The 15,731-nt window shown below is 35.9% G+C and overlaps 1 pseudogene; it reads right to left on the bottom strand.

Moving 5' to 3' along the window:
• Nucleotides 1-5,870: 5,870 nt before the first annotated feature.
• On the bottom strand, nucleotides 5,871-5,992 carry LOC114613155 (annotated as a pseudogene).
• Between the last annotated feature and the right edge of the window lie 9,739 nt (nucleotides 5,993-15,731).

Raw genomic sequence — 15,731 nt, 5'->3', positions numbered from 1 at the left:
CTTCTTGTTCCTTCTCATTCTGTGGTTTCAAAGGCACCTGCTAACCTGAGCTGAACTGCCAGAGCTTACAAATGAGCTCAGCTCCTTCACTCCCAACTCACTGAACTGAAATGTCTCAAACTGCACTAACTGAGCTCAACTAACTCCACTACATTGATTGAACTCAACTGACTGAACTGACTGACATGAGCTCAACTGGAATGCCTGTATAGAACTGACTGATTTAACTGTCCTTTCTCTTCCAGCACTGCTCTTAAGTAGTCTCCCTTTCCTGTTTGTTCTTGAGAGAGTTAGGCATGCCCTATCTATGACTCATTCTGTTAAGTCTCTCTCTGATTCATCACTCTGTCCATCAATTAGACCCCATTTTTAGTTGCTTCCTTCTACAAACTAATTGTATTAACCAGGTTTCCGTAGAGTCACAGAACACTGACTATCTCTATATATTAATGGAATTTATTATGATTACTTAGAGTCTATAGTTCAACTAACCCAACAATGGGCAGCAGTGGATGGGAAGTCATAGAATCTAGTAGACTCTCAGTCTCATGGGCCAAGTTGTTTAAGCTGGTCTTTTGTAGAAGTAGATTCCAACAGATGTGCTGCATGTAAATATATAAGGTCCTTAAGTAGGTCTCCAGCATGTGTGGCCCAAATTAAAGGTGTGTACTACCACGCCTGGATCTGAGATTCATTTTTTCCTAGGTTGACTTTGAAACAAAAGATCTACTTGCCTCAGTCTCCTGGGATTAATGGTGTATACTACCTGGCCTAGACTTACGCTGTTCATGGCCACTATACCTCAAGCTCTCCATGTCAAGATTTAGGTCAGAAATTTGTGTCTCCCAGCATCAAGATCTGGATCATAGGTGTGCCCTCCAATTCTGGATTGTAGTTCCTTCCATATATAGTCAAGTTGACAAGCAGAAATTGTCATTAAACTAACCTTACCTATATTGTTTGGAATTAAAGATGTATATTAAAGATATATCTGTATTCCCGCTAGTGCAACAATGTTACTGGATTAAAAATCCCTCTACAGTAAGATTTCCCTTGGTCATACTGTCTCAACAATAGAACACTAAAAAAGACAGGCAGGCTATGTGTTTTACAAACCAATTTTGTATTATTTGTCCCCGTTCCTTTAATTCCCTCAGAATTGAGTCTCCTCTTCTCCTTTGTATTCCCTCTTCAAAGCATCTAGACTATTTTACCTTCTTCTCTAATGCTCATTCTCCACCACCTTCTCCAAAGGTTCCTTTTGAATTTCTACTTCTAAAGTTACTTCAGATTATCTGCTCTAACCTATAGATTTGGATCTAGGATCACATATAATTGAAAACAGTCTGCATTTGAATTTCTGTGTCTGGGTCACTTTACTCAAGATAATATTTTCTAGCTACATCCATTTATCTGTAAATTACATGATTTTATCTTTTCTTTAGAACAGAATAATCAGCCATAGGCCTAAAATCAGCAATAGGCCTGTCATACATGTATACTAACACCAAGTCTTGTGTCTCAGTGGAAAAACATTGAAACAGATGGCTATAAGCTAATGTCAACAGGCAGCTTTCGTGGAAATTTACCAGCCTAAGTAGTCATAGACCTTGTAAATAGGTAGTCTTGGCAGACAATACCAATTTAGATAAGGACAAGCGAGTCATAGGCAGAGTTATAGTGAATTGTCCCCTGAACCTTCACCAAGCCGATACCTGGTTCTGAAGATATCTGTATTCCCCCTGAACACCCACACTCCAGTGTCATTCCCTTCCCCACATCCTGCCTTTCTGTGTTTATAACCCCTGTGTGAATTAATTACGATTTAAGAAAAAATTAAAAAAAATAAATTAAAAAAAAGAATAGAATTCTATTATGTACATGTACTATATTTTCAATATCCTTTATCATTTGATGGGCAACTAAGGTGATTCCATTTGCCATATTTCCAAGGAAGGCCTTCAGCATGGCATGGGGTAAAAATGACCCTGAATGTGATCTTCCTGTTTCCACTCCCTATGTTTTGTCTTTTGAGGCAAGGATTATGTAGAAATGTAGATGAAATTCTGAGTCTTCTGCATGCTAGGCATGTACTCCACCATGTGAGCTATATCCCAATCCCTAAGTCTGTATTCTTATAAATACTAATGTTTGCTTGGTTATCAATATTTAAAAACAACCCATATTAACCCTCCTCCACCTAAGGTCCAACCTATTTTCATTATCTAGATCCCACATATTCAAATAATGCAGATTAGATGATCCTTTTCTGAACTGCAGACTAAACATATGCAAATAAGTATGTACACATAGCAGTGCAGAAAGTATCAATGAATATGTAATAAATCTTCCATTCTAAAGTAAAGTTGACATCAACCAACAATATTGTATTACTAAAGCCATCTTATTTTATATAGAATTTAATTCTTTCTGTGTTTGGACTGCTTCTTAGGCTTCTGATTTTCATCTCCCTTGTTCCTTGTACAGAAAATAGCCCTCATCCACTTAACATTTTCTGTCTTGCATGTGATTTTTCTACTGAATGCTGGCAAGATAACTTGTGATTTTAGGGACCCCCTGGAGAATATATCTACACTTCTTGTCTTTCAGATCAAATGGTTTTTTCAAATGTTCAATACTTCATTTGGTTTCACAAGTATATTCTCCAATCACACATTTTAACTTGTTAGCACAAGAAACAAGTCCCCTATCTGCATTACACTTTGAAAAACTCATTTTAATATTTATATCCAAACTCATTTTCCCTAATTTTTTTCCATACCTCCAATATTTTTTCTTTGTTCCTTTATGAAATTTTAACATTCTGTGACATGAAGTGTAATAAATAAATCTACTTAAAATAAATGTGTGGCTGAATCTGTCTACTAATGAATTGGAATAAACTAATAACTGCCTTAGGTAAACTGCTTTTCTATTTTTTTTTAAATGAGCTTGTGTGATCTAAACTTTCAAATTGATCTATATTTTTATAAAATCTCTTCTGGTGCCACATCTTTACAAACATTACAATACATGATTATACGTATTAAATAAGGATTGTTCTACTTGGTTTCTGAAAGACTGTATTAAATTATTTTTTTTAATTAATTTTATTAGCTAATTATGCTTTTGTGGTTTCCTCATTCTTTCTCCAGAGATGTATATCAATGTATCTTACTCAAGAAAAAACTCAACCTGTGGCCAAGAGATAGATAAATGCTTCATTTATTTCTTAAGGTAATCTAATTTTTGCATTTGGCGTTACTTTTATTTTTAATTACAGACTATTTGTGATAAAAAATAATAATCAATAATTACATTAAATAGGTTTATACAGATAACAGGAGAAAAGATAGTTAACAGGAAATCCTGACTATAAAGGATATATCCATACCCATGGTTGTTTATGGCCTATTCAGACAATACAACAAACAGTCTATGCTCACCAAATTTTACAGAAAATTTATGCTGAATTAAAATAATTTATGCCTTTAAAGAAATTCAAATATGTTGCTCACATATATATAAATATATATATATATATATATATATATATATATATATATATATATATGTGTGTGTATATATATATATAATATATATATATATTCACAGAATTGGTCATATGTATATACGTAGACAGGTAGGTAGATAACTAGATGATAGATATAAATAATAGATGATGGATAGAGAAATGATAGATAAATAGATGATAGATAGATAGACAGACAGATAGATGCTTGATAGATTTATAGAAACACAGAGAAACATCGACAGAAGAATAGTCATAAAGATCACGTTTGGTGAAATTATGTAAGAACATGTGATGAGTTTATGATAAGGTGAATTAAAATAGATGTTGTAAGTTTGCTTCCTTAGTTATCTAACCCTATAGGACACATGGATAATCATCTTTTCTCTGTCCTTACATACACAATGAAATTACCTATTCTTTCATTGTGACCTTCTTTTTCATGATGAACACTGATACCTGTGTCCACATCCCAAGATCACAAGATAAAGGAACTCAGGCCTGACCTAGAATGTTTTCTTTGATTATTATGTGTTTCAAGCATAATTGTCTTGCTACTAAGCTTATGTTCTTGCAATGCATGAACTCTCACTGTACCCCATTCTAACCTATGGAGATCTTGTTATTATATGAGGAAGTGCACAATATATTCTTCATTCTAATTTTGAGCTTTTAATCAGCTACCATAACTTTCCAAAATTATTGAAATCAAACTAACTTTCTAAAACTTCTTAAATCATATCAGGAATTTCATGAAAACATTAATTCATGTAAATAACATTATCTTGGTAACATTTATCTTTGTGTTGATCTGCAGGAAACTTCCCCAGCAGAGTGAGCTATCACCTAGAAAGTAGTCATACCAGGCTACAGGTGATGAGTGTCTCCAGGGTCTCAATAACGTCAAGTCAGATATATGAAGAATATAGCAACTAAAAATATGAGAAGCCACATCAGAAGTAAAAAGCAATCCCAAGACAAAGCCTTTCCAGCACAAATCCATCATAGCTGAGCAAAACACCAGCCGACTTCAGGAAACTCACTTGTCCAATTGCCTACATGGCCTCAGCTGGCCATGAGTTCCTCAGGCTGCTGGTGCTCCCAATCTCATATCCTCAGGGTCAGCTCAACAACAATCCCTCTCTTCATCCATGATGCAACCAGGGACAGTTTAGCTGAGGTTCAGGGCTGTCTTTCCCAACTATTGTAGCTTGTGAGGAATATGGCCTGTTTTCCCACTTCCATGACTCTAGGGGCCAGCCTTGCACCTGCTGCCAATGGCAAGGATAAAAGGGAGTAGAAGGGATCTCTTCCTCCTCAATGCCATCACATAGCAGACAAGAAGCATGGGCCAGTCTTCCATGTTCAAGTCCTTGGGCAGGGCTCACCACAAACCCTACATACATTGTCAATTCTACTATGCTCCCCAAGTGATGTGAGAAGCCTGCTTTGCTGAATACTTTAGTTGGTGAGGCACAGAGCCAGGTTTCCTGCTTTCATGATCACATGACCAGGTCTCCTACCTGTTTCAGGCAGTAAAGAGGAAAGGGGAAGGAGGAAGGAGGAAGGAGGGTAGCTTTTCCTTATCCATGTGACCCAGGAGAGGGGAGAGGTAGGGCCAGTCTTTTCATGCTTGTATCCTCAGGGCTTGCTAACCCAAACCTCCTGCAATATTTCAGCCACTTTCCAGAGTACTTTAGCTGGCTAGGTGCAGAGTCATCTCTCCTACTCTTTCATGTCTCATGGATCAGCGTTTCCTGGATGCCCTGGTGAGGAGTATGGTCAATTCTGCACAGCCCTCAGATTTAAACATGTCCCTGGGCAGCAACCCAGATAGGCAATATCTGCCTGGCCTTTGGTAGTAACTTACCCCTGTTGCTGTAGGGCCATATAGATCCAGATGTGGTCCTGCAATGTCCAGAACTACCACATTGGGCCTGGAGGGCATCACTACTAGTTACTCATATGAGAGTTTCCTACCTTACCCTTGGGTCTCCAGTTTTTCCTCTCTTCATCATGCCCACATCCTTTTTTTACTATTTTCTTCCATTTCTCTATCACTTACTTTCTCTTCTTAGCAGTGCCCATGGTCTCTGACTGTCTAGGATTATCTCAGGAGTGGTCTCAAGTGTGCTATGCCATGTTTATGTATTATAGTACGGGGATTATAGTATGAGGATTATCTTAGCCATGGCCTTCCACCACCCAAACTGCAGGTTGTTCAGTACCTGACTGGAGGTCATCTCAGACTAGCTACCTGTCTGGGCCTCATGGTACAGGTTTGGTGGTCATCTCAGGCTAAGTTCTTGTCTGGACCCCCTGGCTCATGTTTTTACAAAATATTAGGGTAATAATCATACAGATGTTCATACTGAGCATAGGAAAAACTTATCACCTCTCTACCACCAATTGTCACACATGTGATATAACACCCACATATTTAACACTTCTAGGGGAAGTCTGCTTATCTTAAATAAATTTTAATTTATAAATTTGGCACAGATATGAATAACAGTAGCTAATAATATAACACCTATAAAAATAAGCCTTATGAAATTATATAAATCATATGACTTACATCATTTTGGAAGTCTCATTTAATATTTTTGGATTATGATTGACAGTGAAAAATTAAAACTGTGGATAATTAAAATTAAACTGAGGTTTTGTGCACTGACTGTCACACACACACACACACACACTTCAGTTGAGTCGTGTTTGTTTGTTTCAGTTTTGTCACGTTTCAGTAAGGTGCCTGGGTATAGAAGAATGAGGACTGTTCTTCTGTGTAAGTAACAGAGGTGATTAAATGGACAGTCTCAAGTTGGCTCTTTCAGTAATGCTCATTTAGAGCTGCAACACAGATAATGGCAGGTCCTAACTATACAACCTAAGCCAATTTGTTAGAACTTATTGAGGCCAAAACATTAGTGAATAAAGATACTCTTTGATTATATAATATGGAAATCATCAAGTCAATTGAGCTGTGACTTTGCTCCGATATTAAATAACCCGATTTGATAAGGTCAGTTCCTGTATGGATTGATGTGGGTTACTAAGAAATCAATAGCAAAAGAATTATTGAATGAGTTAATGAGTAATCAATGATGTTAGCCATGATAAAGAACCTTGGGTAGTTCTGAGTGCGATTGGAAAAGTTCCAGATGCACACGATTAACATTGTACAGTTTCAGTGTAATTTGAACAAATGCTTAACTAACACTTCTGAGTACCAGACACCATCCATTTAATCACTCAAAATAGTCAGTGTCACCGAATATACATGGTATTTATAAAATTATTATAATAAAGAATAGCCATAATTCTAAGCATTTATAGAGAAAAATAAAGACTGTGATTTCCTGATTTTTGTCTTCTAACTGTTGAAAAAGTTGTCTCTGTTGTGCAGATCAACATTCATTGCCATTACTTTAGACAACTGCTATCTTAGCATAAAAGTTTTAAAACATTGGTTTCATTTTTTACATCAAAACATGATATTTTTTCAATTGCCACAAATTTATTATCAGATTTTAATACCACTTGTAATAAAAAAGATAGCATTTCTGACTTCCACATCTCTTTTCTAGAAACACATGTTTCCTGCTTCTGAAAGGCATTATGGACACCAGTATTGTTTTGTTTACAAAATGTTATAAAAATCTTCAATTTGTGGGATTGTAAAGACAATAATTTAACTAGATTTTATATAATAGTTCTAATAATTCAAAAAATTTAAAATTGTAAAGTAGATAAGTTAAATGTTCCTTAAAGCACCAACACATTTGAAAATAAAAAAAGCATTCATATCAGATGTATCAGTGAGTCTTATGATAAAATGAGTTAAGAAATTTGGAAGAAACAATAATATTGTCTTAATTTAATAAATGAATATTCAAATTCCTTAACTTATTTTAAGACAAAATTTACTAGAAGTATGATACATAGCTCAGAGCAGACTTGACCTGTAGAAAGCCAGTTCAGTATCCACACAGGTGGGAAAGGCTTCTACACTATTAAAAGCCTCAGTCACAGAAATTTTTGTGTATACAGAGACTGTTCTAACTAAACTAGAGAAAAGCCTTCAATGATTCTGCTGGAGGCCTCATGTAATAGATATTGGCAAAGAATTAAACTCAGTCACACAAATTCTTTGCTTAGATATGGGCACATTGACTAAGTTTGTTTGCATTTCTAAGATAAGCAGACTCATTCCAAAAAGGTGATGCATACAAATTCAAGTAGAAGGAGAAACCACATCATTCCCACACCAAGGATGGTTGAAAATGATTGCAGACTACATTTAAAAGGATACTGACTGGCAGAAAAGAGTATTTCTGAGTGCTACTTGCATAAAGAATTAGTGACTATTTAGAGGGCAATGCTAATTAGGTACATGTAGTAAGACTATCAAATTGAATTGCTTGAATAAAAAAAATATCAAAACAGTAGTATGTCGAGATAGACATAAAGAAAAAAGTGATTATGACTGTAAATTCCAAAGAAATCAGAGAAATATTTAAGCAACAAATACTACACATATATACAATATAAAGAACTGAAATAAATGCTAAAACTAGATAGTTACCTCAAATAGTAATTCATAGAATTATTATCTCATATTTATAGAACAAAATAGAAACCTCAAAACAAAAGGAATTCAGATGCTCCACTATACAGAAGCCCTCACTTTGCTAGGGAACACTACTCTATGTTATTCTTTCTTACTTTCATGACATTGGAGGGAAAAAAAAGAAGAGGAAGAATCAGGAGCAGAAAGAGAAGAATAAAGAAGGAGGAGGGAGAAGGAGGGGGGAATCTGCCCTACTGATTCTATTTTCTATTGCCACAAAATTCTTATAAGATTTTAATACTGTTTCTATTGAAAAAGATAACATTTCTCACTTCAACATCAATTTCCAGAAGTGCATGCAACAAGAAAGAAATAACAGACAAACAGGAAATAGGGAACATCTTTCAATATTAATGTAAAATGTTAACACTTTCTAGTTAACAACTAAAAACTGGGGGTGGGGTGTAAGTAGAATATAAAGGAGCAAAAAATTTAAATTTAAAAATGTGAAAAAAATTTTATGTTCTATTAGATAGGAACAGATCAAGTTAAAAAAAATGACTTCAATAGAAACCACACAAACAAATAAGATCAGAAAACAAATAAACCAAACCAAAAGCATAAATTATTTTCTCCAGAAGTATATAGCTCACAGGTATTGACATGTAGAAATGGATTTGAAATATTGACAATATTCTATATATTTAATAAAATCTGTAATCAAGTAGACATCAATTTTCATAGCTGATAAAGCAAATTTCAAATCTAAGCTAGTCATATATGTTATTAAATATCATAAATGGGAATATTCATCAATAATAAGCAAAATTTATAAATATATATTCACCATATCTTAGATCTCCTAATTTAATACAATAACTGTGAAAAACCTTAATAGTCCTAATCCAAAATAGTGATTATCCCCAAAACCACTTTCTCATTTATTGGTATTATACTGGAAAGGTCAACAAAGAAACTAATTATAAAATAATAAGCCTAGTTTTAGAGGCTATTATTCGAATATTCTATTTAGAAGTAAGAGACATTTAAAATTTTTACCAGCAGTTCATGGAAACTTTTCTAAAATTAATTGGGTTATGGACCCAAAACCGTTAAGATCATAATTATCTTCAAGTTTTTTATTTTTTGCATTTTATTAGATAGGATAAGAGTAACCTAAAAAATGACTTTAAAAGAAATCTCCAAGACAACACAGAGACCTGTAATAAGGGAGGCTCCCAAGTATCAGTGAGAAGACCTTAGCTGTGACTCACTAAGTTGGGGATATGGAACCTGAACAAGCTACCTCCTGTAGCCAAATAAGAACACCAGTGGAGCAATGGAGACACAAACCTAACTACAAAACTTTCAACCCCAAATTTATCCTGTCTACAAGTAATGTAGGGATTAGAGAGGAAGCAGAGACCAAGGGAATGGTCAACTAATAACTGGCTCAACTTGAGATTCATTCCATGGGCAAGTAGCAATCCTTGACACTACTTATGATATTCTGTTATGCTTGCAGACAGGAGCATGCACCTGAGAGCTCCACCCACCAGCTTACTCAGACAGATATAGACACCCACAGCCAAACAGTGGATTCAGCTTGGGGACTCTTATGGAAAAATAGGAGGAAGGATTGTAGGATCCGAAAAAGATAGGAATGCCACAAGAAGACTAACTGAGTCAATTAACTTGAATCCTTGAGATCTCAGAATCTGAACCACCAAACAAAGAATATACACAGTCTTGACCTAGGCCTTCCTGCTCATATGGAGCAGATGTGAAACATCGCCTTAATGTGTGTACTGGACAACTGGAACTGGGGCTGTCCATAAAGCCATTGCCTGTACATGGAATATGTTCTATTAGCTGGGCTTCCTTGTCTAGATTCAGTGTAACAGGATGTTCCTAGCCTCTCAGAGACTTGAAATGTCAGGATGGGAAGAGAATACCCAGCAGGGCCTCACCCACTCAGAGGAGAAGGGAAGGGACAATGGGGATCAATTGTGGGAGGAGATACTGCTGATAAAATTATCCATGGCCTGAAGGCAGTAATTCTATATTTGTCAAGCTTCAAGAATGGCCTGTATAGCTTGATCATGCTAGTCCTTTTTGTCTTGGGAATATTTTATTCTTGCCCATCCTGTTAAACAACATCAACATGCTGGTGGCAAAACTACATGGCTTGAAAATGAAAATGGACCCCTAAACAGAGTTATTAATTTAACAGCCTGGCAAGTCAAGGACAGTTAAGATTCTGTACAAAGTTTTACTAACCTAAGACAGAAATGCATGGCTTTTGATAATGCATATTCCACGATGGGTAAGAACGGCATTCTTGTCAGAACTATATAAGACAAGCTCAGTCTTGTTTATGAAATAAAAAAAAGGAGAGGCACAGAGCTTTTGGGGCTCCATGGGAAGAATCTGACATTTGTCAAGGACAAGGAAATGGGCTGCTTGGTATGAATCTGCCATTAAGTTAGAATAAAGAAGTAATTTCAGGCAGGAATCTAAGTCTTAGGCTAGAACAAAGAAGTAGGCTTCAGTTATGAAAATGACTTTGGGCTAGAACAAGGAAGTAGGCTCAGATATTTGGTCTTCCTATTAAGCCCTTAGAAATAGTGATCACAGGAGTTATTACAGAACTTTGTTTATTGCCTTGCTTGATTTTTTGATTATTTGTGTTTATTGTCTTGCTTCTTCCCTGACTATTTGTATCTATTTCATTGCTAGTTCCTCAACCTAGAACTGACCTTAATAATATTTGCATGTAATTAAAATGGTACAAAAGCAGATTGGGAAAAAATATATATATATATTAATTAATTTATTTTTTTTATTGGATGATTTATTTACATTTCCTATGTTGTCCCCTTACCCCATCCCCCACCACCCCCTCGGAACCCCCAATCCCCTCGCCCCTCCTCCTTCTTCTCTGTGGATGTAAGCTCTATCTACCCCCCCCCACTCCCACCTCCCCACCCTCAAAATTCCCACCCCCTGGGGCATCCAGCCTTCATGAGGTCAAGGTTCTCTTCTTCCACCTATGCCCAGCAGGGCCCTCCACTTTTACATATTCAGCTGAAGCCCTGGATCCCCCCCTAAGTGCTCCCAGGCTGGTGGTTTAGACCCTGGGAGCTGTGGTTGGTTGGTATTGTTGCTCTCCTCATGGTGCCGTAAATCCTTTCAGCTATATATATATATTTACATTTTATCAGATGGGAACAGATTAAGTTAAAAATTGCTTCAATAGAAACCATGCCAACTCCACAAATTCAAATCAACTAAGGAATACACTTATAAATGAACAATTTGAATCTAGAAATTATTATATTTGAGAACATCCAGAGAAACATCAATTAACTTTTTATTCACCTTTCCAAACACACAAAAGTAAATCAAACACAAATGTTTTGGGTAGCCAGCATTAAGAAATAAGGAAAAATTATAAATGAGATTAAAATAGCAAATCATACAATCAATCAAATAAGGAATTGTCTCATAAAAGAAAATGACTAATCTTTAGTCAAACTGATCAACTTAAAGATAGTTAATTAATTAATGATATTGGGGAAAAAAGATGTTATCATCAAACAGTGCACTGAAATTGAACAGGACATTATAGCATACTTAAAATACATATATATGGCTTCATAGAATGAATTGGGTAGTGTTCCTTCTGTTTCTATTTTGTAGAATAGTTTGAAGAGAATTGGAATTAAGTCTTCCTTGAAGGTCTGATAGAATTCGGCACTAAAACTGTCAGGTCCTGGACATTTTTTTGTGGGGAAACTTTTAATGACTGCTTCTATTTCTTTTGGGGTTATGGGATTGTTTACGTGGTTTATCTGCTCCTGATTTAACATTGGTAACTGGTATTTGTCTAGAAAATTGTCCATTTCATCCAGATTTTCAAATTTTGTTGAATATAGGCCTTTGTAGTAAGATATGATGATTTTTTTAATTTCCTCAGTTTCTGTTGTTATGTCACCCTTTTCAGTTCTGATTTTATTGATTTTGGATACTTTCTCTCTCTGTCCTCGGATTAGTCTGGCTAAGGATTTATCTACCTTGTTGATTTTCTCAAAGAACCAGCTCCTAGTTTTATTAATTCTTTGTATAGTTCTTTTTGTTTCTATTTGGTTGATTTCAGCCCTGAGTTTGATTATTTCCTGTCTTCTACTCCTCTTGGATGTATTAACTTCTTTTTGTTCTAGGGCTTTCAGGTGTGTTGTCAAGCTGCTAGTGTAAGCTCCCTCCAGTTTCATTTGTAGGCACTTAGAGCTATGAATTTTCCTCTTAGCACTGCTTTCATTGTATCCCATAGGTTTTGGTATGATGTGTCATCATTTTCATTAAATTCTAAAAAGTCATTAATTTCTTTATTTCTTCCCTGACCAGATTTTCAATGAGTAGGGTGTTGTTTTTCAGTTTCCATGTGAATGTGGGCTTTCCATTGTCTTTGCCATTACTGAAGACCAACCTTAGACCATGGTGATCTGATAGGATGCAAGTAATTATTTCAATTTTTTGGAATCTGTTGAGGCCTATTTTGTGCCCAATTATATGGTCTATTTTGGAGAATGTACCATAAGTTGCTGAGAAAAAGGTATATTCTTTTGCTTTACGATGAAATGTTCTATTGATGTCTGTTAAGTCCATTTGGTTCATAACTTCTGTTAGTTTCACTGTATCTCTGTTTAGTTTCTGTTTCCAAGATCTATCCATTGCTGAGAGTGGGATGTTGAAGTCTCCCACTATTATTGTGTGAGTTGCAATGTGCGCTTTGAGCTTTAGTAAGGTTTCTTTTATGAAGGTGGGTACTCTTGCATTTGGTGCATAGATATTAAGAATTGAGAGTTCATGTTGGTTGACTTTTCCTTTGACTAGAAAGAAATGACCTTCCTTACACATTTTGATAGGTTTAAGTTGAAAGTCGATATTATTTGATATTAGAATGGCTACTCCAGCTTAGGGCCATTTGCTTGAAAAATTGTTTTCCAACCTTTTACTCTAAGGTATTGACTGTTTTTGTCACTGAGGTGGGTTTCCTCTATGCAGCAAAAAGCTGGATCCTGTTTGCGTATCCAGTCCCTTAGCCTATGCATTTTTATTGGGGAATTGAGTTCATTCATGTTAAGAGATATTAAGGAGAGGGTGTTTTGCTTCCTGTCATTTTTGCTGATAGTGGAGGCATTGTTTGTGTGGTTATCTACTTTTGGGTTTGTTGGAAGGGGATTATTTTCTTGCTCTTTCTATGGTATAGTTGCCCTCCTTGTATTGGAGCTTTCCTGCTATTATCCTTTGTAGAGCTGGGTTTGTGGAAAGATACTGTGTAAATTTGGTTTTGTCGTGAAATATCTTGGTTTCTCCATCTATGGTAACTGAGAATTTTGCTGTGTATAGTAGCCTGGGCTGTCATTTGTGTTCTCTTATGGTCTGTATGACATCTGTCCAGGATCTTCTGGCTTTCATAGTATCTGGTGAGAAGTCAGGTGTAATTCTGATAGATTTGCCTTTATATGTTACTTGACCTTTTTCCCTTACTGCTTTTAAAATTCTTCCTTTGTTTTGTGCATTTTGTGTTTTGACTATTATGTGACGGGAGGTATTTCTTTTCGGATCTAGTCTATTTGGTGTTCTGTAGGCTTCTTGTATGATTATAGGATTATGATTATTTTCATTCCTTAGGTTAGGGAAGTTTTCTTCTCTAATTTTGTTGAAGATATTTATTGGTCCTTTAAGTTGGGAATCTTCACTCTCTTCTATACCTATTATCCTTAGGTTTGGTCTTCTCATTGTGTCCTGGATTTCCGGGATTTTTTGCATTAATAACTTTTTGCATTTTGTGTTTTCTTTGAAAATTGTATCAATATTTTCTATGGTATCTTCTGCACCTGAGATTCTTTCTTCTATCTCTTGTATTCTGTTAGTGATGCTTGTGTCTATGATTCCTGATTTCTTTCTTAGGTTTTCTATCTCCAGAGTAGTCTCCCTTTGTGCTTTCTTTATTGTTTCTATTTCCTTTTTTATGTCCTGGATGGTTTTGTTCAATTCCTTCACCTGTTTGTTTGTTTGTTTGAGCAGGGAGATGGGACTGGGAGGCTGTTTGGAGCACACCCTCATAAAAAAGGAGGAGGGAGTATGGGATAAGAGATTTTGGGGGAGAATGAGAGAGGAGATAACATTGAAAGGTAAATATGTAGAATACCCTTAAAAAAAAAGATAGAGGGTCTGAAAAAAATAGAGAGAGTGCTTACTTAATTCGTATTATTTTCAAAAGTCTCTAGGAGATTCTAGCTGGCTAAGATCTTATTTTAAGCTCTCCACAAAAGAATTTATGTCTCTGTTTAATATTCACAAGAGAGATGTAAATCCTAATTTCTCTCAAAAATTAATTGACAAAAGAAAAGTAATCTCACAAAAAAAGTAGAAGAAGCTATTATTAATCAATATATTATATGGTCTGATTAGTTGTTGGCTGTGCTCTAACAGTAATTAATAAAAGAAATTATTAATATAGATTGATATTTCTTTAAATAATATCTGCATGACTCTCTTAGTGTGGAAGGAACGACTGTTGGTGCTTCTGCCCTGATTCTACAAGAACTCTGAAAATTTGGCTTTAAAAACAAAAGGGGGGGAAGATACCCCCTCAGAAGGAGTTCCCCTGAAATACTCTCCATCATGCCTTGTTCACTTTTAACTCTCTAAAACTGAAACCTCATGGCAAATCTGCTGCTGAATGCGTCTGGCATCACTGAGGCCAATAAAAGCTATGCCACAGATATGGGGAAAGACCCTCTAACCCTTAAAGAGAATGGCCCAGACCCAGTTCCCTGATGGGGCTGAGGATTGATATGCCTGTTTGATACCACAGAAGACACTGCGAATTGGCTACCACAAAGATTAATGAAATAAATAGATACCCCTACAAAGGAAGGCCCAACCAAAAATAAAATGAATAACAATTTACATCCAGGGAAGAGAAATCTCCCTGAGATTTCCCTTCTTTTTCCTTTCTAGGTAAAAATGAATCACCCGTGATGTCTGCTGATAAAAGTTCTAATTCAGATGTTGGCCTCCAAATTTATACTACTCAGACATTTGAAGGGCCATTGACAAGAACATCAAACAGCTATAGATTAACATCACTAATCTGAAGAAATCCCTCATTTCGCTGTCTGAAGAGATCTCCTAAAATCACAAAGATACTTATTGGACTTGATTTACTCTATTACAATAGAAAAGGCTATGTACAGCCCTTGACTGTGTACAACCCTTAAAGAAGAATGTTGCCTTTACAAAGACAAAACAGGGAGGGTTAAAGAGAGCATGAAATAGGTCAGTGAAGGCCCTGAGAAAAATCAGAGAGAGAAAGAGACAGATGAATGATGGTACAAGAGTTGGTTTTCAGTCTCTCCAGTACTGTCAACCCTACCTCCTCTCATCTTGGGACCATATTATTTGGGTTCTTTTTGCTTATTTCTCCTGGTCCCTGGGCCTCTAACAGGCTGACTAACTCTGTGAAACAACAGATATATAATTTGGTAGCAAAACTTATTCAGATACAGTATCATAAGTTAGCTAAGGAGGACCACGAGAATCAAGATGAGGTTG

Source organism: Grammomys surdaster, unplaced genomic scaffold (assembly GCF_004785775.1).
Source record: "Grammomys surdaster isolate TR1022 unplaced genomic scaffold, NIH_TR_1.0 126189, whole genome shotgun sequence".
Classification (NCBI taxonomy): Eukaryota; Metazoa; Chordata; class Mammalia; order Rodentia; family Muridae; genus Grammomys; species Grammomys surdaster.
The sequence above is the reverse complement of the archived record's forward strand: the minus strand, read 5'-3'. Positions and strand labels throughout refer to the sequence as shown.